Genomic DNA, 25,642 nt, shown 5'->3' with positions numbered 1-25,642 from the left:
GCCTTTCGTTGGAGAGGCTGGGCAGGCTCATCAGGAAGGACTTGAAGGTATGTTGTGCAAGGCAGACAGGGTTTGGAGGGGTGGGTGAGAAAGAGCTAGCAGAGTTGGGGCCACGAATTCAAGGGCATCAGTTCAGGTGGGACAGAACAGCCGGCGGGGAGTCACTATTGGTTGTGAAGCACAGGCACAACTTGAAGTATCTCTCCCATGCCTCCTTCCTACTCTCAATCTAACAGGTCTCCTCTTTTCCTTCTAGGCCTTCTCTCATCTTACCCTGGCCCCTTGCTTGTCTCTTCAACCCTGGCCTCTCTTCCTTATCTTCTTTCTCTTCCCTCTTTAGTCTCTGTACATTTTTCCTCTTATCTCACTCTCTCCATTTCCCCTTTCATTTCTCTTTTGATGGTTTTGAACTGGATATCCCAGCCCTTTAGGATGAGCAGCAATCCCTGGAGATGGATGGGCATGCAGATTTTATTCATACATCAATAATCAAAACGACTGAAGTAGTTTGGCAAAAGGAAAAACTGCTTTAATAACATCAGGTGTCTAAAACAGGAAGTACAACGAATATCAACGAACTTGCTCTATCTTCTTACTCAACGTATTTCATAAAAAACAGAGTTCTTATACAGGAAATTCTATAATATGGGTCAGTGAGTGAACGTACTTGGCTACTTAACATCAGGTGGGGAAACTAAGCCCTCCCCTAAAAATGACCACTATGAACGTCACTAAATGTACAACGTCACATTGGCTACACAAACTATAGGACCCTCAATTACGCAGTCCCTACAATTGGTTGGCTTCTATCCTCCGTCAGTACTTTTCCACCTACATTTAGCAGCATACAGGCTGAACATCCAGGTGCTGGTGAGCTCGCCTTGACACTAACTTCCCACTAATTAGCATGTCAAACCATCATCACCTCAATGGTCCACTGTCAATTAGGCTTTGAAGCTCGTCCTTGAGAGTGTTCTTTGCTTTCAGAAATGTGGGGAGTGAAGGCACGGTTTGCCCTTGTGCGTAGGTGTGACCATCTCGTCTGTCTAACTTTATCCCTCCGCGTGACTGGAGATCATGGAATTGAGCTTCTGGTGCATTTAAAATACTATTTTAGTAAGCCGGTCAAGTGGCACAGCAAGTAGAGCGCTCGCTTTGACACCCGTGCAGAGCTTGCTAATGCAGGTTCGAATCCTGGCAAGGCCAAACTCAGCCTTTCATCCTTCCGAGCTCGATAAATGAGCACCACACACCGTGGGTAATAATAATCAGCGCTCAGATACCTGAGGGTTCGTAGCGCTATATAAATGCCAAATTATTATTATTTTCTAATAGACCTCTGACGTCTTTGTTGTTTTGTTCATGCCTTCTGAACAGGAGTTCTGTTCTTTCACACTATTTGGATCCAATGTCAGTTTGCTCCGGTTTGATAAGACCTTGGCTTCTTTGACTCATCAAGCTTTGCTTTCTGAGATTTATTTTGTAACTCAAGCTGCTTTCTTAACTGCGACACACTGAACATGAGGCCTTCTTCTTAAAGTCCAGCACTGCTATAATGCATAGTGGAAACATCCATCATTTACTTATCCATATGCATATATATATATATATATATATATATATATATATATATATATATATATATATATATATATATATATATATATATATATATATATATTGGCACTTGCCGCAATCTATTCACTATAAAGCTAGCCTCATGATTACTTTGTCTGCTTGCATTTGTTGCAACTGCACACAAGTAAAATGACTTGATATCTTCATCGTTTCTGTGGCATAAGCTTCTTCACCTTGATCCCAAGAGGTCACTTATCCTCGATACTTTCTTGATGCCCTAAAATATCAAAAATACAAACAAAAGATAGAAGGGAATATTTAATCTGCCTCGAGGTTCATCCCCTCTAACAACTTGCAAAAGCTACTGAACCTAAGAATCTCGTTGCATTTATGCTGTGTCTTAGGGAAACAGATGACACACACCTCTCGGGGTTCTGTAACCCTTGAACATAAGAAAAAACCTTTAGCTACTCACACAATTTGTATATGCAAAACAATAATTACTTTATTAAGACAATGTATTATGCTAAAAAATGTATTAAATCACCATCTATAAAAAACCTTATTAGAACACATTTGATAAACATACATTTTAACTACAATTCATATTTCAATTCAATAAAACACACAAAATGCATAAAGTGCTTTCTTCCACTACACACACGTTGCATTCACAACCTCATTCAGTCACAAAACCCAAACCACAAAATTACATACACTCGTTGAGTATAACACTAAAGTGAGCCCTCAAACATCCAAGTTGCTCACTCTCGACCCTATTGTCTTAGTTAGGTGAATCCTTGAACTCAAGGTTCCAATTAATTTAATAACTTATTCATCAGAGTTGCCTTAACAAATGACAACATCCTTGCCCAACATGTTTTGTTCTACAACACTATTAATAACATTAATAGAACTTCTTCAGGGGAGACAAAAACATCAACATGTAGGTATTCTTTGTGTCTCGTTTGTTGTGATGAAAATGTTCTTCCGTGACCCTAAAAGGAACAGCATAAAAACAGCCATAAGTAATGCTGTTACCAATTCTTACGTTAGCCAAATCAAGAGCTATAAGTCTCTAGTGGTAAGCTTACCGTGGTGGCTAAAATAAATAAATAATGCTGGCCACGGAGGAGTAGGTGCGTCTTCAATAAATAAAACAGCCTTCTTGGGTAATAACCGCCACAGCAGTTGGACACCCCACAGTCCCAGCTCTGCAAAAAATAAAACAACTTAAGTGGACCAACTCTAAGTATCCACACACATTACACTCACGTTGGTACTGTTGGGGACACTCCCTATCTGGAAGCCAGTCCAACTACCTAACCTGCCGGAAGAGATAGACACCTTAAAAACTATGATGGAACTTTAGATTTGAACGAACATCGATATTAGGAGAAAGATAAACAACTAAGACCTATTCACCAAAAGAGAAGTGGCCATAATACACTAGAATAGCCTATAAACACTTGGCATAGTGGACGATCAAAGTATGCCATAGTTTGCTTGAGACACATAATAAGCCTACAATGGTTAGGCTCAAAGCAGTCGCAAGCAACAACGGGTATTGAAAAGGCACCCAACATTTGACACGTAATGCTCTTACTTACTTCTTGCCTCTGTGTTCTTTACTTCCTAGCGCCGTATTCCTGTACAACATGCCGTCATCGCGGTAGAACTGTTATCTAGATTAGACAATTGAAAGCAATCACCATATAAAATATCTTCATTCCCTTATGTCTCTGCATCCTCTATGTATGTCAACTCGACTCAGGGTGATGGCACCATTCGCTTTTCCCGTTCATTTGCTCTGCTTCTTCAGGAATCTCAGTTAAACGACTGTCATACTTCCACAAATGCAGGTATGGGAATCTTGCTTCTAGGATTCTCTTAGGTATTGGTATCCCCAATGGTACTGCACGGTTTTCATACTCTGGCCTTTGTCATTTTAACTGTTCTGTGTATGTCACAATCTCTGGCTCCCAACATATAGGCACTATAGATGAAGTGGTTGAGGTGGGGGTACTTGGCTCCTCCTTTACAGCTTCTTAGCTGAATTCCATGATTCTTGCCCCCTTCCTGAGTCCTTCCTACCTTTGATGTCTCCTCTTTTCTTTTCACGTCTCCCTCTCTTTTCCTTGCTTCCCCTGCCATTGTGTTGGCTAACAATAAATATGTGTTATCTGTCTTTAGCACCCAGATACCCGGGTGGGGGCGATACCCCGGTGGGGCGAACGTGCACACTACAAATACTCCTCATATGCTATGTTATGTCATGGTTTCTCGTTCATGACTCTTTTTCCTTCTTCTGTATCCCTCTTTTCCACATATCTTGTATAGCATTTATATCCGTTCTACCTCGCTTGACCTCAGACTTGATACCATACCCATTCAATTATTGTGTCATCTTTGTCTCCTCTTGTCTAAAGATTATATTGCGATGTCCTATGCTGGATTTTAGGACTGCATGTGATCCCTTTCCGAGTCATGGAGTAGTGCAACATGGTCCTAAGAGTGTTGTGTGTACAATAGCGACCTCTAGGATTGGGAACTGAAAGAGCAGCTACCCTACGATAAAGCCTAGAGCGTATAACCATATCAAGGGAGAACTGGCAGAATCCCTTTAATTTTATTGAGATTTAAAGTCAAAATCATTTTCATTATTATTATTATTATTTAAGCAGCTTAAGCCAGGCTGCCTTGGCTGTCCCGTGCAGTAAAAAAGTAGGATAAAAAAATTAAAATGTCTGCCCTAATTCACAGAAATAAGTGATCTTCAAAATTCAAAAATGTAAATTCATATATTTAATGAACATGGGCGAGCGGAAGACTTAACGTTCATGTACGGTCCTGATTATTAAAAATGCATTTGAGTACTACAAATGCATTTTTAAGAATCAAGTCCATGCATAGATGGGCCTAAGGTGAAGGGGAGAAGTGCCTCCCTATTCTGAATGGTATGCGTTTTGAAGTGCACTTGGCATACGCCTCTTTCACCCGTTTTGTGACCCATTGCCAGATTTCAGATTCTTGTAAAATCTCAATGCTGTCACGGGCCCATACAAACACCTAAGAGATTTCCACTGCAAACAATAGAAATGCTCATCCCATGCATGAACTTTTCTATCAATGTTTCCGTAGTATGCTTGATGGTGTATGAGTGCATGTGGGCTGTGATGTGTGGGTGAGTGGACTGGATGAATGGAATGAATGTGTATAGAGAGTGGTAGAATGAGAATGCAGGAGTGTCAGTGAGAGAGTGCCGGCTGGAGGGAGGCTGAATGAGAAGTGGACGCCCTGCTGGTGGGCTGTACTACTAAGACCTAATAAAGTACATGCTATACCCGTTACCTGCCTCCGCCTGGTACTTCAGCTTTGGCGATGCGTGCCCACCAGCATGAAACCACACGTTTTCTGATGAACACTGACACCCTGTGATCCTGTCGACGTCATGTATCTAGCTCCACACTGCTGGTAAGGGTGTGTTATTACTCTGCCTTTCTTTGCTGTGGTGCCTGATCTGCCCCATTGTGCTGTTCCGCGCTGATTTACTTTGACATAAAATGTTGCTTAAAGTAAAAAGGGGTTCGTAAGGAGCCTGCGCTCTAGTTACAAGGATACAGGAAGCTCAAGCATATTAGGAGAAAGGACCTTTGAGCGTGTCAACGCTCCGCTCTGAAAGTCCTTGTCGCCTGGCCACGGCACTTCATCGCATCCTCCTACGAACAAGTACGGACAATTGAAAGCAATCACCAGGCGTGCACTCACGCAACTGCATCTCTTCTGCCCGGCGAACAGTAGCGAACTCTGAACTAAACACTTCATATTACATACAACTGTAATTGCTTAAAAGGATACCCAAGGCACTGCATAATAGATAGGTGGACAAAGAAACTTGGACTGTGCTGTCAAATAAGGACACACAGCAAAAAGTAAATAAAAGCACTTAAAAATCAGTCCACAATTGCGACAGGAGATCATTTCTCTGTAGGAATGAGGCAGAACATTGTTCCACCATTATCTTTTCTTCCCTGTCCAGGAGGCCCTCCAATACCTTGGAAAACATGGAAAAATAACTTTGAGCACTATGCAGCTGCAGTTTGTGGACCAAATTCCAGCACGCAGAGAAATAAATCGCTGTTAATGCACTGTCTGGGCATGCCAGGACACGAGAAATGTGATGATTTTTCTGGCCTCAGCAAAGAGGAAGCCACAGGTCTTAATGAATATAAGAAGTGTACGATAAAACTGGATAGGCATTTTGAAACAAAGCTAAGCATTGTATTGGAAAGAAACGAGTTTGGGAAAAGAACTGAAAAGGAGGAAGAGACAGTAAAGTGCTTTATCACAGCTCTTAGAGGACTGACAAGAACTTGCAACTTTGGTCAACAGACGGATGCACGCTTGAAAGACCAGTTTATGCTGGAATGTTGGGATGGAAGAGGTTCTACGTATAGCCAAGGAGGTTGAACACACCATCAAGGAAGAAAAGGCTCAGCAATCCAAGCAAGTAGAAAGCACGGCCGCTCTGCTTCCAAATCGCACCATGGCCACCAATATTCTGCTCGAACTACCTGTTTGGTTTTTGTAATTTCTTGATGCCATTCGCGAGCTATGTCAACAATACTTTTCCTCACAACAGGGTGGTATCATCCTGTACCTCTCTAACATAACCCTAATTCAAATGTGGTTTGTCTCTCACCATCCACAGCCCTTCCAAATTGGATCCCTTGACAAACTCCTTAGTGAACATGCACCCTTCTTTGAGCTTATCCCTCACAGTGAACAGAGAAACATACAAAATCATGCTGTCCTTCCATTCCTCCTTTTCAATTATCTTTTTCTCCACATACAACATGCAGTCTTGTTCATTTTCATCATCTTCGTCATCTTAGTTTGTCGTCAGTCGAGCTAGACAATCAGCAGGTATGTTTGTTTTTCCTAGGAGATATTCAACTTCAAAGGGATATTCCTGGAGCACTACCACCCATCTTCTTATCCTGAACAACACTCCATCCAACCCTTTCTTCTGTAGAGTTTCCTTTAGCGGCTTATGATCCGTTTTTATGATAAAATCTGAACCTCACAGAAATGTTCTGAATTTTCCAACAGCTCACTTTCTTGCTAGCATCTCCTTTTCAATGGAAGAGTAGATGAGTTCAGCCCCGTTCAGTAAGTGTGAAGCAAATGCAATGATGAGTTCTTCACCTTCTTCAATCTGCGTGAAACCCACTCCAAAACCTGTGTTACTAGCATCAGTGGTGACGATGGTCTTTCTTCCTATTTTAAAGTTCTGTACGGAAGGAGTATTCTATAATTGATTGATTGATTGATTGATTGTTTATTTGTATAGCACCTAGACACAATGGGCCTCATTACGCGGTAGGCGGTAGCCATGGTGCTATTAGCCCCATGGCTACCCCCTTACCGCATTCGGTCATTCCGACCTTGGAGGACCCGGTAAGTCCCCATTCTGGGAACCATTCCCCATTTGAGCCCCCTTAGGGCTCAATGGGAATGGGGATGGAGCTAATTTAGCTCTGAAGCGGGCCAATTATTAGCTCTGAAGTCCCTCAACGGGTCCCTTCTATAGGGAAGGGACCCGCTAAGGGACCTCGTAGTAGGGCAGTAAAGGATTACCGGCACCGGTGCCCTTACCAGCGCCGGTAATCCCTTACCGCCTACCGTGTAATGAGGCCCAATGTGTTTCAAAGCGCTTCAAAGAGGGAGGTAACATGGGAGAATACAGTTACATTCTTACAGGTCCTTAAAACAAATCAGAATGTGAGGAAAAACAAAAAGATAGTACAAGTGGATGGAACAATAAGGGAGATGGAGGAAGGAAAAAAGGAGACAATTCTAGCAGTAACATTTCTATGTCTGATGACGATTGTTGCAGTGCAAGAGTGACAAGAGGAGCAGGGGAGTTGGGGAGTAGGGGAGGTGTTGATTTGTTATAATTAAACTCAATGTTTTTCTCTTCCATAGAAGTTTGATATAGTAAAAGTTTTATCTGCAAATTTTTAATAAACTTTGAGTAAAATTCGGCCATGCCCAGGAAATAGTGCAATTGATCTTTAATAGTTAAATCTGCCACGTTCTTCATCTTATCCACCAATTTCTGTTTAACCTTGACGACCTTTGGCTGAAACAGTATGCACTAGGTATTCAATTTCCTCATTGTTGAGTTTGCACTTTTCTAGACTTAATGTGAGCCCTTTCTCTATCACTATGTTCATCACCCTCTTCAATCTGTGATCATGTGTACATTGATCTCAGCCAAACACCAAAACATCATCTTGGAAGCAACTGACACCTCCTCAATCTCAAATATTTGATGCATGATACATGGAAAAACAGATGTGGCCGACACAAGGCCAAAAGGCATTCTTACAAATTGATAAAGGCCCTCTGGGGTAATGAAGCTTGTAAGTTGTTTGGAGTCTGGATGTCATTTTACCTTGTGGTAAGATTATGTGAGATTGAGTGAGGAAAATATTTTTACATCTCCTAACGTAGCAAGTGTCTCTGCAATATTTGGTAGAGGGTGGTGATCAGGTTTGACACTCCTATTTAGGGATCAAGGATCGACACACAACTGCATTTTTCCATTTGTCTTCACAACTACCACAAGCAGTGATACCCCTTTCTGATGAATCAGTCCTTTCTATGATACCTTTGCATTCCAATTTTGACAGATCCTTCCTTATCTGATTTCTCAGTGTTAAGGGAATGGACTTCACTTTGTGTACAAAGGGTGTGATTTGGAAGTGGAGCAAGTTGTGAGGAATTTTAAATCATGCACATTAAGGCAGAAAAGTCTGGTGACAAGGGAGAATCCCATGACTTTGGTGCCTTTTCTCCGAATGCCATGGGAGAAAGTTGCTATGGATATTGTTGACCCAATTTACAGCAAGGGTGTGCAGAAGTATTGCATTGTTTACATGATGTATTGTCAAAGTGGGGGAAAGTGAAAATTACCAGGAACATTACCACCAAAGAGGTTGTAGAATTCATGGAATTTGTATTTAAAAGGGAAGGCTACCCGTGTGAAGTGATCACTGATAATGGTCTAAATAGATATGCCAATACTTAAAAGAGAATGGGGTGGAAAACAGATTTACTGCAATAAATCACCCCCAAACCAACGGTGTAGCACAAAGATTTAACAAGGTTATAAAGGATTGCATAAAGTGGGCATGGGGGAATGGTGAAGACTGGGAAGAAGTGGTAGAAAACAGGACTGAGGCGCATTGTTTTTTCACTGCATCGGGCGACAGGTTTATCCCCCTTCGAGTTGAGTAGGGGGAGGGAGGCGAATTGTAAATTATGTTCTCCATGGATGAAGGAAGCAAGATTGGCTTGGGAATGTGTGCAGAGAGTGAGGTTGCGTGTCCGAGAGAGACAAATTGCTAACATGAAGAATTTTGACAGGTGGAAGGCGGTCATAGAGAGTCACTTGCAAACTGGTGATCTAGTCAAGGTAAAGTTGCCTGTGCTTATAAAACAGGGACCATTTAAATTGTCAAAACCTTGCAGTATCAAGAACGTTTTTCATAATGCAGTTATGACAGAGGATGGAAAGACATGGGATGTTGGGAGGGTGGTGAGAGTTAGCAATCAGGGTGTACCTGATCATGGTGATGGGTGTGAGAGAAGCTGTACTGAGGGATGGAGGTCAGGAAGGAATATAAGGCATCCTGAGAAATATAAAAACTATGTAATGGGAAGTGTAGTGAATGTGATTAGGAGTTAATAAAAGTAATACAATTGTTGTTGGGTTGTATTATATTTCCCTGATACTGCACCCCCCCCCACACCGACCCTTTGCTGGGTGTTAAAGGAAGGGAGCTGTGTAGTATGCTTGATGGTGTATGAGTGCATGTGGGATGTGATGGGTGGGTGAGTGGAATGGTTAAATGGAACGAATGTGTGTAGTGAGTGCTGGAATGAGAATGCCTGAGTGTCAGTGAGCGAGTGACGTTGAAGGGAGGCTGAATTAGAAGAGAACGCTCTGGTGTGATATACTACTAAGACTCAATAAAGTACATGTCTTACCCGTTACCTGCCTCCACCTGGTACTTTAGTTTCCCTTTCAAGCTGCCAAAAAGAAGGAAGAGAAAAAGTTATTTGCTGTGATGTGCCCTTTAAAGCCCATCCAGGCTTAAGGGGCTGGTCAAAGGTGCTGTGCACCCACTGCCAGTTACAAAACCCATTGAGAATGAGGGACTTGCGACTAGCAATCTAAGTGGCACAGGTGCACCTTGCGCTGCGCTGTGTGTGCACATTTTCTAAGAATCTCTCCGTGGTTTATTTTATAAATGCATGTTCATTTACTTTTAATCTACAGTTGCTCTGTATTATAAACAATAATTACTTTCAGAGCCCATGGCCGAAAAGTTGGCTGCTTAGTTTTGATGCTCCTCAAATGACCATTCCATTTTCCAACTGTTAACGCAGTAGTTTTCACCAAGAGTCGAGTCTTCAACAATTAAAAAAAAGGGACATTTCATGCTGCACAAGTTGGTATGATTGGTTGGTGATAAAATATACTAATTTGGTGAGAACCTTCTGTAGAAGGTTGCTTGTAAGGGAACACAATGGCTGGTGTCTTACATTCCTAATAGCAAGCAAAGACATTTCCAAAGTCAATTGTGGAAGACATTTTATTCGCTTCTTCGTTAATATATGAATCTGCGCAGAAAAAATCTTTTGTAATTCATTTTAGAAGTGAAGGAAACACATAGTGCATGCATTATCTGGTTGATATACACAGGTTGGCGCATCCCTTGTCACTTAGCAACACTTTCGAAAGCTATCTACACTTCAAAGTGAGGAATGTAATGCTGTGCCGTTGGTCTATAGCTGGTTTCTTTGGAGAGAGTTGCTATGGTTACTTGTTGTGTAATGTGAGGATAATACAATGGCCAAGGGCTTCAATTTATACTGTCATTTGAGAATGAACCTTGCTCCTTTACTTATCATTGTATTAATCTTTGTTGTTACATTTTCTACAATGTATGTACACAGACTTGTTTCTTTTTTCTTTCCTTTGTTTCGTTATGTGTTGTGATGGTGAAAGGCTTAAATTAAGATAATCACAAAAAATAAATATACATACTTGTATCCATTGTATCTGGCAGCTGTCCGCGGAATACTGATTCTGTATCACTGGCCATCAATTGTTGAGTATTTTAAATAGAGAGGGCACATAAAGAAAACAAAATGGCAAACTGCTTCAAAGTCATTACAAAATAGAATGAGTTTGAATAAAATTTTCCTTGCATAACACTCCTGAAATAAATCTGGAAATGATAGTATGAACGATTTCACATGGCACTTAGTAGTGCACAGCTCCTGTGTCATATTGCAATAATTCTGACGTTTTTCAACAAAGAGGGCATTTCTACCAGTAAACCATCCCAAACAATCTCTCAATATAAGGCTAGCATATGTCAAGTGCTTCTTTCCATTAAATGTTCAATTGCAGCACTACCCTTATGTAGAATGGATATTACGAAAGAATTACAAGTGCGTGTGTCATGAGAGTGTATGGTGTAAAGTGTATGAGTGATTGATGTGTTTCTGACATGTGCGTGAATGGCGTATAAGTAGTGTATGAGTGTTTTGCATAAGTAATGAAATGCACAAATCCTATACAACTCCTATACATATGAAAACTCATGTTATAGTGAGGTTTGACTTTGATGTGAGTTTTCATACATATATTAGTCTACATGTATGAAATGTAAATCACATGTGAATTTTCAGTATGTATAAGAAGCATATAGGAGTTTTACAATAGATACATGTATGTAATTTGCATCCCGCATACGTCTAATATGCGAATGAAGAATGAGGTAAAAATCAGTCCTGCTTTGATGTCATTTTTCATACCTTTAGTAGCATACATTTATGAAATGTTCATCATCTGCTTAAAAGATGTACATTTATTTTCTGCATTCCCTGACATATTGAGAAACCCTAAATTGTTAATCCTTCAAATTGGCCAGGTTGATATTCATTTTTGTTTTATTCAGTGCAACAACTAGGTGCATGCAAAACATTTTGAAAAGCGAAGTGGACAACTTTGACATATTTGGGCTGAAATATGTTGTTTTTTTTTCACCTGAGAAAACATAATTCTAAAAGCATTTAAAAAATGTTTTTGAAGCCATCCATGAAAGATTCTGAAATTATCCATGCATAACTGGTTGCCTCGATATTTTACTTTCGAATATTTATAGATTTTTCCATTGAAGGGTTGAAGAGTTATTAAGAAACGTTATTTACTGAAACCACATAGACAATGGGCCTCATTATAAGTATGCCGGTCTTAAAACAACGGTGCCGGTAAGCCTAATGACACTGTTTTTGCCACACCGGCACACTCCATGTCTGCCAGCCGGAGTCGCTGTGCCCGGCAGGTCTGGTACTGCGGGCACAACGGCCACGGTAGGCAGACCTTCACAGAAGCACTGGCACCGTTAATAACAGGGTCAGTGCTTCCGTGTTCCCCATTCCCATAGAGCCCTATTGGACTCTATGGAAATGGGGAATTACAAATTACCTGCGCCTGACTTCCCGGACCGCCGGGGTTGTAATCCCCCGGTGTTACCGGGAAGTCAGGCGCCGGTAATTCTTTTCGGGTCTGGCAGCAACCCACCGGTATCACCGGCAGGGTTACCGCGGGACCCGTAATGAGGCCAATATGTCTTAACCATAACTATGCAAATCCCAGTGCCACAATTGTATTGAATTTAGTAGAATCTGACAGGAAGCCACTTGAGATCTCACACCCTTGCTGGCTCATGTTTTTCATATACATTCCAGTTGACTATTTCAAAATGGTTCCTTCTGAATCCAGCAGCTCACATGTGTGTTTTGTAAAACTCCTGAATTATTTTTATAGCAAGAATGTCTCATGGATGATTTCATCAGGTGAATTTGTATTGTTGTTTCTGCATGTATTGAGAGGAGAGCTCATGCATTAAGCTCTTGCCTCTGACATGGGGCTAGCTTGCACGTCACCGATTCATATGCGGGCAATGCTGACATAGCTTCTCATTCTTCTGAGGTAGGTAAATTGAGTATTAGTAAATTGGTTAATAATTATCGCTATAATTACTGTGCCTAGAAGCAGGAGGAATTGGTCATGAAGTGCTATAAAACATGACTAAACCCCAACCATTCAACAAAACATCAGTATATATAATATATACACTACAAAAAAAAGTTGTTAAAGGGACGTTATGGTTAAGTTGTCCAATTAAAAACCTATGCCATTCTGCAGAAAAACATTGTACAAAAGGATGCTATGAACACAAGTAAAATCTAAAAACCCCTGAAATTCAGGAGTTATGCTAGGCTAATCACCCATTTTTCCCATCAACACCCTCCACAGCTACCACTACCACCCAAAAACACAAAAGATAGCACAACACATGTCATTGATGCCATCACTGACGCCATCACATCTTTAGCCCCTTTCTTTTATGTCAGCTAAGCAACCATAACTTGCACCACCACCATGCACTGCCAAGACTAACACCCACCATATCAAAGATGACCGGTCATGCATGGACGTTATGGTTATAAGTAACACCGAAAGCCCCCAGAAATTCGCCAGTTATGGTAAGCTAAGCAACCATAACTCATGCCACCACCATGCACTGCTAAGGTTAACACCCAGGACATCAAAGATGACATCACAAATGTCATTAATGACATCACTGATGACATCACATATCTGGACCACTTGTTTTTGTTTACTGCCATATCTAGGTCAGCTGTTTTTTTTCACTGACAGTCAGAGTATGAAGATTCAAATGATGCTATATATAAAGACGTTACCCTTGTCGTATGTTCCTAAAGTAATTTCCTTAGGGTTTGGCCTCAGCTCATGGTGCACACACACGGGGCAATGAGCAGGCCTCAAGCACACAATTAATTTGTACATATGAAGATAAACTTTAATGTTATTGACATTATCTGGTGATGTTGATTCTTTCCTCCTTACTGGAGTTTCCCTGTATGTGCCTCACATTTGTATACATTGTGGGACTTGTTTCTTTTTTTCTTTACGGGTATCCAGGTTTGGTCATTATTCTCATGTCTTTATGTTTTATCATTTCCTGCAGACTATTTAATCTTAATGCATGTGCTTATAGGTTTCCTTAACATTAATCTATCATGGTATTCTTGGTGCTACCATTCTTGGCTCTGCTAATATGCTGCTACATTCATCACTATTTCTGCACTTTATCGCTGGGCCGCTGGGCTTGTTTATCCTTGTTGCAAATGCACTTTTTCCAATCGTTTGGTTTTTAGGAGCATCACATTTTCTGCTGGCATTGATGCTACTTAGCTTAATTCCTTGGTAATTTGACGGCATTCCAGTTATTGTGCTTGCACTTTTCAAGCCTTTCAACCCTATTACTGCTATTTTTTGCCACTTTGGTCGCACTTTATCTTCAGAGTTGCAACTCAGATCATGTTTACATTTAGATGCTGCTATTTTTGATTGCACTTGCACTTTATTCCTTTGATGGACTCACGATGATTATACTCTCAGTTGGTTTTGCAGCGGACGTCAGCATTTGCTTAGGCAGCATGTTTTCTTTTTCATTTCAACCTAAGCACAATTGACAGAACTATCTATTTTATGCTGGCATTAATATTTCCATGGTTTTATGCTTTTTTAAAATCTGCAACAAAGTATGCCACCGTGCAGGTATTTTATTGTCTTAGCTTGCAAATGCACCTTGTTTTTACCTTTTAATATGGAGACCACAACATTTCTGCACTACAACTATGCTGATTTCTATTCCATAGCATTATTGTTGTTATATATGTTTCTGCAGTTGTATTTCAACTATGTATTTTCCTATGTTGATAGCCCCTGCAATTTTTGCTTATGCATTAGGTATCGGGCTGTTGGGTGTCTTGGCATACGTTCAAGTTATTATGCTGCAACACTTAGTGCTGTGGGCTTAGGAAATCCAAGAGGGCGGAAAAGCCCACATTTGCGCCAGAATCCTGGAGAACCGCGCAGTTTTGTGCACAGCAAAATGGTCCCCTGACCTGCCACCCACCAGTACGAGCGTGAGGGGCCAGGAGTGCCATGAGTGAAATGTGTGCCAAAGGAAAAACAGCAGTGCCGGTGGCTAAAAAAAAAGCACTTTGAAATCACCTTTGTTTCTCTGAAATGCAAGCTAAAAATGCCTATTTTAAACATCGCAAGATATTCAAAAATCTCAATGAACACCAGCAGACATTTGGCAGAATGTATTCTTGTGTGCATACTAAATCTGGAAAGAGAAAGAGCCCAAAACAATGTTTATAACAAAACTGGCTGAGCTGTGGATGTCAGCAGCTGAAGTGAAATTGGACTGAAAGACACTAAAATCTAAATGTTTAAAATAAATGAGTGACCTACTGTTGAGTGTCACATAGTTTGCAACTGTTGAAATGTCATAGTTTTGAACTTAGAATCAGCGTTCTAGCTGCATGTGTAAAAATTGTCAGTTTGGTTTGAATGTAGAAAACTGGGAACTAAAGTGACATTTAGCTGAAGCCTGGCTTGAAGAGAGTGAATTCTGCCCGGCAACTACCCCCAACAGGAGTTGAAACTTGCTCAGCCACTCTTCCCAGGCCTGGCTGCATTCTGCTGCCCCCACCAAAAGGAGATGACACCTCCCTGATTGAATCAGGGGAGGAGCACCTGGGGACTACAGGAAACTAAACAAAGCACTGTCCTTGGCCCAGGCAAATGTTAAATTAGGGGGTCGTAAATGGCTTCCTCTTGGAAGAAATCGGGGAGGGGCACTGCATCTGGGGGAAGTGGATAAACCAGAAATTCCACCACGTGCTTTGGAAAACCACACCCCTTTGGGGCCAGAGCATAATTTTAAAAAGATGGATAATTCATAGTGCGGACTTGTAAAAATTATATAAATAATATCATCATTCTTGCGATTTTTCTGTGCACATTTTAAGAGGTGTTAGGACCCTGTGGTATGTTCTTGGGGATAGTAGCGGAAAAAAAGGTTGTTACTCCAAATGTATGCATGTTAAAAATCTGACACTTTATCATCTGAAACCCATATCCCTGGTGCACATTTGTGTAAAATCTGGAAAGGTTTAGAGGTCGTTATCTGGATGAAAAGGGGAGAATTCTGTCATAAGTGGACACAACATCTTACAAAGACAGGGATCAGATGGTTTGGTGCTACAGAAAATATGTTAACTGGACATATAATATTAGAAAAATGGTACATAGATAACTATGTATTTGGATCAGAAATAGATTTGTGTGCAATTCGACAAGGGGAGGATCCTCTGACCATAAACCTACCTCATCACTCTGACTCACAACCCAGTTCCCCCAATCAAGGGAGAGAGGAGGAACTGGCCAATGATAAGTTGAGAGGGTTGAGCATAGAAGATGAGCCGACCCTCCCACTTTCTAAACACATAAAAATAAAAGGAGACTGTGCAGGACAGGTAGGGACATTCACTTCCCACTTCAAGCTGATTTCTTGTGGAGCGTTTTGCCAGAAGACACCAGATCCAGCACTTAGACTTCTAATCCAGACAGAGACCAGAACTTTGAATTCAGACTTCAGAATTGTCAGCAGGCCTCAAAATCTTTTGCAAACTGATTCACCCCAGACTTCCAAGGGGTGCATCAGAGTAAAACAGCCGAGCTGAGCTGTTTGATTCTGGCCTAAAACCCTGTGCCAGAAACACCCAGAAAGCACCCGGAACCAGAGACCAGACCGCCGTGCAGTGCCAAGAACCTTTGCCAGAACCAGAGATCCGGACCTCTGTGCAGTGCCGCTCGCAGAGCTGACCCAGATTGCTGTGAGCAGAACCAGGCAGAGACCGTCCGTGGCGAGGGAACCGCAGTCCAATCCTGACCCAATCCGTGGCGAAGTCGCATTCCTGTCCAAAATATAGTGTGAGTACCGCCAGAACTGTGCAAAACCCAATCTCTTAGTTTAAAATAATCTAATTCAAACTATTTTAACCTATCTAGAACTACACCATAGCATTGTGTGTCCTTCTGTGACTTTAAAGCTGCAAAACTGTCATCTGTCATTCTGAAAATTTAAATTTCATTTCTGAAAATCTACCTCCACACAATCGTCTGTATCTCTTCAACCATTTTATTTTGAAGCTGAGATTCTAAGCTTTCCAACAAGCTCTAAACCGACTTGCTACTCCTTATACTTCCTCCGTAATTACGCTCGACGCACGCGACTAAATTGCTGCGATTTGACATTTTGCTTCATTTCAGCCACGTGTAAAAATATTTGTCCTTGCTTTCCTTTGCTGAAATTCGTTTGCAACCTGACACTCATTCATAGAGCATTGCTAAAGTGATCCTGAACTAATACAAAGTAGCTCTCACTCACCCTGAACCTCCAATAGGGAATTAAAAGCAATTTGAGTATATTTTTCACTTCATTGCCACCACATTTAAAAGGATTTTACCTGTGTTTAAAATCATCCTTGCGATCTAAGCTTGCTAGGGGAGGACTGAATTGGGATTGTACTGTGATTGTATTCCTGAAGAACTGTGTGTGTCACTTCCACCTCCTTACATTGCATAGAGGGGGGGTGAATTGCCAAAAGGGGAAAAGTGATTATATTATGTTTTGCTGAAATCATATCAAGTTTATTCCTGTGGTGCTTCTTTTCCACCCTGCATTTCCTTGTACCATATAAAGCATTCTCAGCTACCTTATCCTCTATACTACTCCTAAGTGATACCCAGTGTGCTAGTATCACATCATCCATTGTTGATCACTCACTGTCATATGTCTAAGTGTAATATCAATTATTAATTTATTATAAAAGTGCGATATATATATATATTTTGTTTAATTCCTAAATAAACCTTTTAAATTTGCAAAAGAAACGTACTTCTTGGCTCAGTGGGGTCAGGGGATTCTAAGAGAGGGGTGTTATATAAGAGTTGTCAACAATAGTACACGAACTGGACATAAAAATATATAAATAAGGGCTTCCCTTGAGCAATCCCAGACAAGGCACTGACTTAGTGGGACTGCTTGATTGGAGTCTTTAACAAAGTGGGGGCTCGTAGCCGGGGATTCTGGATTAGAACTATCACTTGTGCAGATTAATACAGTGTGCTAACTGACGGGATACATACAACCGGTTGGATCACCACGCTGTGGTACGCTGTAAAGCACTCCTCAAAGGAACGCTCTAAGGAAACAGTCTGTTTTGCAAAATAAAATACAAACTTCTGTAAGTCAGGAAGGAAATCAATCTCCAGAATGATGACCTTGGTAGATATGAAGATAGCTAGGGAGCACCTCTTACATAAACTGTTTGTGAGAGGTGAATGGTCTGAACAGGACCAAAATGTATGGTTGCAGGCGATCACACAACAGGTCACTGCAACAGGGTCAGATAAGTGGAGAGATCAGGGTCCCTTACATGTGGCCCTTAGTGAACTATATATGGCTTCTAAAACCAAAGATGAACACAATAAGATTGCCAGGATAGCGGCATATTTGTATCTATATATGGGAGCTATGCAGGACAAATGTGCTGTAGGCCAAGATCTGGCAAATAGGCAACAGATGGCGATGGAAAAGTCCCAATCTGATCTGGTCTCTTCTGAGCAGAGGCTGCACAGAAGCCAGGAGTCAGAAAACAAGAGTAGACAATACATCATTAAAATGAAGGAGGATATGGATATCCTGCAACAGGAAAAGGCTGACCAGGATACCATATTTCTGGCCTTGCAGAAGGAGTACCAAGAAGGGTTGGACTCCCTACTGCAGAGCCAGAAAAATCTGGAGCAACAACTAGACTTTAACAGGGCATGCACAGAGCAGGTAGCCACCCTGCAAATTCGACTAGACAGAGAGAAAGAGGAAAGCAATACATTGATTTTGAAAGACCTGGATACCCAGGCAGAGTTTGATCAAGAACGCCAGAGGGACGACCTGGCGGCACAGATGCAGGCTCTTAGTCAGGAAAAGGACACCTTAGGCCAGGAAGTCTGCCAATTAAAAGAAAAAATTGAAGGAAATCACCTGGCCCTCCAGGGGCTGGGTGACCTCCAAAAAGAGCATCAGAACGTGTTAGAGCACACCAGGAGGGTGGAAGATGCTCTGGCAAGAAAGGAGCAGGCCATTAGGGATGGGACTCAGGAGGTAACCCTCCTGCAGCAAAGACTGGCCCAGTACTCCAGGACCAATCAGGAGGCACAGAGAGAGAATGAGGCTCTCTGTCAGCACAATGATAGGCTCCAGCAACAGGTAGCCATGCAGGAGAGACTGATAGAGTCTAGTAAGGTCTTGGTTGAGGAACTGAAAGCCCAGGCTCTTGCATTGCAACAAGGAGCAAGGGCTGATTGAGATGAAGTTCGCTGGGAAAGGGAAACACTTGAGCATAACGTCAGGAGCCCTAGTACCAGAGGCCTTCATCTCTCCCAGTCCCTGGACTCTGCCACCCTCATGTCCCCTGGCGCACATGAGCACAGGGCCACAGGGATGGCAGATTACTATCCAGCCAAAAGTATGGGTCTCATAGGGCAGTACCACCCAGGAATGGATGGGCGGGCATCCGGGTATGGGCACCTAAGCACAGTGCAATTTAGTGGGAAACCCCAGGAGAGTAGGCCCACTAAGGGCATCCTGAAAACCTCTGCCCAGTTAGGTCAGTGGGGGGGGGGTACCCAGCAAATCCTGGTAGCAAGGAGGGATCTGAAGACTCCTCTGAGCATCACAGGACACAGGAGACCAGATTCCCACATTCTGCCAGCCATTCCCAGGCTCGCAGAATCCGGGAAAACCTGGAAGATCAGACGGGCACCTCTGGGAGCAGTGCTTCTGAGTCGGAGGATAAATGGACCAGGGTTACCCGAACCAAAAAGGCCAATAAGGCAAAAAGGGCCTTGCTTAAGGACCCCTTAAAGCAGATCAAGGCAATAAGTAGTGTCATCACCCCTTATCACAAGAATGCCAAGTATTCTGTTTGGGAACACTTGCAGCTCTATGAGCAAATGATGGAGACCTTCCATTTGAAGGACAGCAGTAGCTGCATCCAGTACGTCAAATGGACATTCTCCCCAGAATACTCCAGTTTCTTTGCGGGGCTGGAGGACCAAAACCATTCAAGATGGTCCACATACAGGGCGTCCATCTTGAAACATTTTTCTGTTTATAGAAATCCCCAAGAGGCTCGCAAGGCAGCCTACAATTTGCAATGTGGGGAGGATCAGGCCCCACAAGAATTTGTGCAAGAATTGAAGCGTGCCTTTGCGCAGACCACCAGAAGGGTGCGCACGGACAGCTGAGAATTCATCAACACATTTTTCCATGCTCTCCCCATATACATAATGACCCAGCTTGTGAGAGATTTTCACGAGAAAAGATCTTTAGACTGGGTCATTGAGCAAGCCACCCGCATCTATGAGGTGCAGAAACCGGTGGAAAACAAGAATCAGCCAAAAAAAAAAAAAAAAACAACAGCACCCCTGCTGTTGCCAGGTGGCAGAGGTAAAGGTTGCCCCCGTTTTAGATTTGGAGATGGGGGACCTAAAAACCTGCCTGCACCAAATAATTCACAGCCCAGAAGGCCCTCGGGCCAGTCACAGACAGGGAGTCAAGGAGGTAGTCCCCCAAATGGGGTCTCCCGCTCCCCTGACTATGTAAGTCCCCGCTACAAGGGAAACAGACCAATCCTGGGTTATGTGTGGACTCCTCCAGCCCAAGGGGGGGATCCAGCCAAGCACCTGACCCAGGGAACTTCCCTCCTAACTTCCCAGAGGAGGGCAGAAATTCCCCAAACACTGGCCAGAACTTTTTTCCCAGGTATCCACCCAATTTCCAACCCCAAAACCATCCATCCTTCTTTCCCCAATTCCCTGAGGCCAGACAACCTAATCCGGGAGAGGGGAGGCCAAGGGTGGAGGGGTACCCAAATCTTCCCATCCCAGGGTATTACCAGAGAAGGGATAGCTACCCTTCCCGGGATCAGCCCAGGGGAGAAAACAGAACCCCGTATCAGCCTGAGCGGGTTTCCCAACTTGAGCGCCAGGTCCAAAATATGGCCCGGGATCTGGGTCACATACTGAGGGCTCAACAGAACCCTCAGATGAGCATGCAAGCGCAGAATGCCCCAAACTCTGGACCTGGTGCTCCAGAACAATGACGGGGGCAGCACCCCGATAACCCACCGGTTCCCAGGGAGGAGGCACAAGGGGAAGAGGGGTTTAAAGCCTTGGAGGAAGCTTCCTTCCCAACTTGTAAACAGCCCCTGGAAAACCAGGAACCGGAAACAAAATCTCCTACCCCTGAAAGTCTGCCTCCCAAGGAGCAAAGGGGGGGGGGGGTAGGAGAAACAAAGTACCCAAACAGACCCACTTTGTGGAGGAGGTAAAGGTCTTCCAATTTGAGGGAGAGGGATCCCAAGAGGATCCTGGGGAAAGGATCTTCTCCTTCAGAGATGGGGGAACTCCTACCAAGGAAAAGTGGGTCCCAAGGGATTTCAATCCAGACTGGGTAGATGTAGGGATTAGCTGTCGCCGCACATCATCCTATCCCAGAACCAACAATACCAAAAACCCCTGGTTCAAACCCATCCTGGTGACTGCCTCCAAAAAGGCAGTGGTGGCCCAGAACCGGAACCAGGGGAACCTAAAATCGAATCAATAGACTGGGTAGATGTGGGGATTGAGCTGTCGCCGCCCATCATGCTATCCCAGAACCAACAATACCAAAATCCCATGGGCCAAACCCATCCTGATGACTGCCTCCAAAAAGGCGGGGGCGGCCCAGAACCCGAAACCATTTCCAGTTGCCAACTTTTTCTTTCAGATTCCCCAGGCTCTTCACAGAATTCTGCCCAAATTTCTTCTCTCTCAATGTCCAAAACCAGAAAGTTTGCCCACCAGTTGTCCAAAATTGTGCATTCTCTGTGCCCCCTTGAGGAGAAGGAGGGAAGATACTATGCCCTGGTACAAGTACAGGGGCAGGGTACAATTTTGGCACTGGTGGACACTGGATCTCAAGCTACCCTTCTGTCCAAAAGGGCCTTTGATGAACTGAATGCAGGAAGGGGGGAGAATTACCGCATTCCTCTCACCTCTCTTCCTGGACAACTGCAGAACTTTGACGGGAAGGAAATTCCCGTCGAGGAGACTGCAGATTTGGACATCAAAATTGGGCAACACAAGGTGAAACATACAGTCATAGTAGGGTCTCCAGAGGGCACCCCTTGTTTACTAGGGAATGACCTCCTGAGAAGGTTGTCACCCCTAATAGATTGCGTAAACAAGGTCCTCTGGACCCAGACTAGCCGACCAATAAAATTAAAACAGAGTGTCAAACATGTTAGTTTAAACGGCACCTGTCACATGGTTGAACAAAAATCTGACCAAGTAGAATTTCACTTCCAGAACAACAAAATTCCAGACGTGACAGTAATAGCAGTAGGGCAACAGACTGGTGATGGGGGGGTCCTCTCTATTTCTGAAAATCAACCTTTATTCCAGTTTAAGGTGGTATTCCGCACTGGAAGGAAACACTCTGAAATTCTTTACCAATCCACAATCAGACACTCCCACTCCTATAGTCCAGAAAGATGTGAAATCAGCTCAGAGCCTGGCTGATATTCAGCAAATTGGAGAGCAGTTGTTCAGCCCTGTTCAGTTAAATGATGGGAAGGACTCTGTTCTCGCTCGAGTGTGTGTGAACAACGGTAAGAGCTTCATCAGCGAAGCCATGTTCTGCCAACTCCCAAAAGATCCAGCCATTCACACATCCAAACTGATAGACAAATGGGAAATGGATCTGGAAACACCCAATTTGAAACATCTCCTGCCAAGCAGGTGTATGCTCAAAATCTCCATTGGCAACAAGAGCATAGTCCATAATTGTTGGGTCGTGCAAGACGTCACTGCCGCCTTTTACTTAGGCAGTGACATTCTCAATCGCTTTGCCATTAGTTTGGACCTAATAACCTTCAAAGCTTGGTCCCGATTAGTGGATAATCCCCTGGGCTTTGATGATCCAGAAAAAGCATTTAGGTCAGCTCAATTGCTACCTTATGCAGTTGAAATTCAAATTAAAGAGGAAGTCACCATCCCAGAAAGGACCCGCCAATTCTTCCTGGAAGTGAAAGTTAAAAGAGGACAAAAATTGAAAAACCCTGATGCTTATATTCATCTAAATGCTTCTCTCCAACAGCAAGGGTTAGGGGTAAATCCAACACCATTAGTCAACATAGAACATGACACCATTCCAATAGAGGTGGATAACAGCGACTTAAAGAGTATTACTCTAGCCGCAGGCACTATTATTGGAATGGCGGTTGATGACCGACATTTCTTCATTGATTTAGGAAATTGTGGTGACAATACAACACCAGACAGGATCTTTACCCGGCATGGGGGGAACTTCCTGGTGTACACTTCTTGCCCTTTTGGTAAGGAAGACGTGACTTGTGACTTCAGAAGGGATGAGGTGATTTTCCAGGTCCATCAGGGCTGCCTTTTCCACCTGAAGCCTCCAGTCCAAATCAGCACTCTGACCAGGGACTTCTCCACCCAGCTGTAGGAGGCCGCTGAAAATAGCAAAACCAGAAGTCTTTCGAGGCTTCAGGCAGATGGTGGAAGAGAGAGTCCACCTGGCTGATGCCTGTGTGACTCTGGAACAGAAGCAAAAGTTGAAACAAGTTTTCTTGGATTTCCAAGATCTCTTTGCGGTAGACTCATATGACTGTGGTCGCACCGACATCCACACAACAACAATTCCCATGGACCCTGTCATGACTCCAGTGTTTGTGAAGCAATATCGCTTGCCTCTCGCATCCATGGAGTCCCTTACTGAAATAATTAATAACCTTGAGTCCCGGGCAATAATCCGTCCAGTACACAGCACCTTCAATAATCCGGTGCAGGGAATATTGAAGCCAAACGGCCAGTGGAGACTCTGTGCCAACCTTAGGGAGCTCAACAAACGGGTCCATACTTCCCGATGGCCTCTGCCCTACATTGACCAAGGGCTGGCCCAGATTCAGGGGTCACAGGTATTCACCGCAATAGACCTGACCAATGGATACTGGACCGTGCCTGTCAGTAGGGAGGACCAATACAAACTGGCTTTCACCTTTGGGGGCCAGCAGTACACATGGACCCGAACTCCCTTCGGATACCTCAACTCCGGCAATTAATTCAACATTTTCCTACATAAGGCCATCCCTGACCTGGGTGCGAGGGGTAACTTGGCTTATGTAGATGATGTCCTCATCAAAAGTTCATCTGTGGAAGAACACATAGCGGAGATCCGTTATGTTCTGACACAGTTGAAGGCCGCCGGCCACAGTTGAGGGCCGCCGGAGCAAAACTTTCCTTTCAGAAAGCACAGTGGTGTAGAACCCGTGTTAATCTCTTGGGGCATGAGATTACTCCTCAGGGTCTCTGCCCCCAGGAAAAGAAAGTGGAAGCTCTTCAGAAACTGAAAGACCCCACAACTCTGCGGGAACTAAGGAGCCTCCTTGGACTGACTGATTACAGCAGAAAGTTCATTGAGGACTACACAGAGATCACCAGACCCCTGATTCATCTTTTGAAGGAGGGGGATCAAGTGAGAATGGGGTCCAGAACAATCCGAGGCAGTAAGACAACTCAAAAGAAGCCACAAGCGCCTTGCCTAGCTTACCCCGTCAGAAACAAGGAGTTCTTCCTGGAGACAGGGTTCTCTAATACGTGCTTGACGGCAGTATTTTACCGAAAGCATGACAAGGTCAATAAAGTAATCTCCTATGCGAGCAAAACTTTATTCTCTGTGGAGGAAAAATTCAATGATTGTGAAAAGGCACTCCTGGAAACAGTGTGGGCATTGAAGAATTACCGCCCGTTCATCCAGGGGGAACACATCATAGTGGAGACTCCACACCAGCCTCTGCAATATCTCCAAAGTGAAAGAATCCGGCCCGGAAATGTGAGTAATTCCCAAATTACTTCCTGGATTCTGTCAATGCAAGGCTTTCCTGTGGAGGTCAGATATGGCCAAAACAAGAAGAGTCCCCTCGCGCAAGGTCTGGCTGACTTGCATGATTGTGCCAGAGAAAACTGTCTCGAGGACGAAAGTCTAAAAATCAAGGACAACATGGAGGCATACCTTAATTCCCCACACAAAGTCTTTGAAGAAGACAAGTGTGAGGGAATGCCCACTGTCTATGTGGATGGATGCTGTTACCATGTTGACAACAACCGGGAAAAAGAACTGGTGGCCGATGTAGGGAATGCATGGGTGAATGAGTCCCCAGAACCCTCCACTGGGTACAAAATTGGTCCCCGAAGTAGTCAGGTAGCAGAGTTGATGGCTGTGCATCAGGCCATCCTCACTGCTGTCCAACATCAACTCCACGAACTGGTTATAATCACAGATTCGGATTATGTACGGAACGGGTTCGTGGAGCACCTGGTTAATTGGAAAACCAGAGGCATGTTATGTGCTAATAACAAACCCTTGAAACATGGGAAGTTAATCCAAAAGATTGATGACCTGGTCATCTCGAATGGGATGACCATCTACTGGAAAAAGATCAAGGGTCATTCCAAAGTAGAGGGACCTGACAAAACTGGAAATGACTTAGCTGATCAGCTGGCCAAAACCGGGGCCATCCAATGGGATCTAATAGAAATAGAGTCCCTGTTGGGTGAAATCCATGTCACTGCTATCACTAGGTCCCAGACAAATGCTCACAATGATCTTTCAACTGCACAATGGAGTAAGGAGACCCCTGATGCTGATTTAATTACGGCTCAAAAGGGGGATCCAATAATTGGTAAGTTTTACCAACACATTGAGGACCCTGAGAACTTTCCCCTGACGGATACCGATTACATTGGGAAGGAGGACCTTAGAGTGTTGATGAAATGTCCAAAGATGTTCCGAATCCAAGACGGTTTGTTGGTAAGGAAATCCCAAGCTGGCCATGATCAGTGGGTGGGCCCTACCTCATTCCGAAGCCTGATGTTAAGTCACGCCCATGATGCGGCCACAGCCGGTCA

The sequence above is a fragment of the Ambystoma mexicanum genome, chromosome 7q (genome assembly GCF_040938575.1).
Source record: "Ambystoma mexicanum isolate Mex_15411 chromosome 7q, UKY_AmexF1_1, whole genome shotgun sequence".
NCBI lineage: Eukaryota > Metazoa > Chordata > Amphibia > Caudata > Ambystomatidae > Ambystoma > Ambystoma mexicanum.
Note: the sequence above shows the minus strand (reverse complement) of the source record.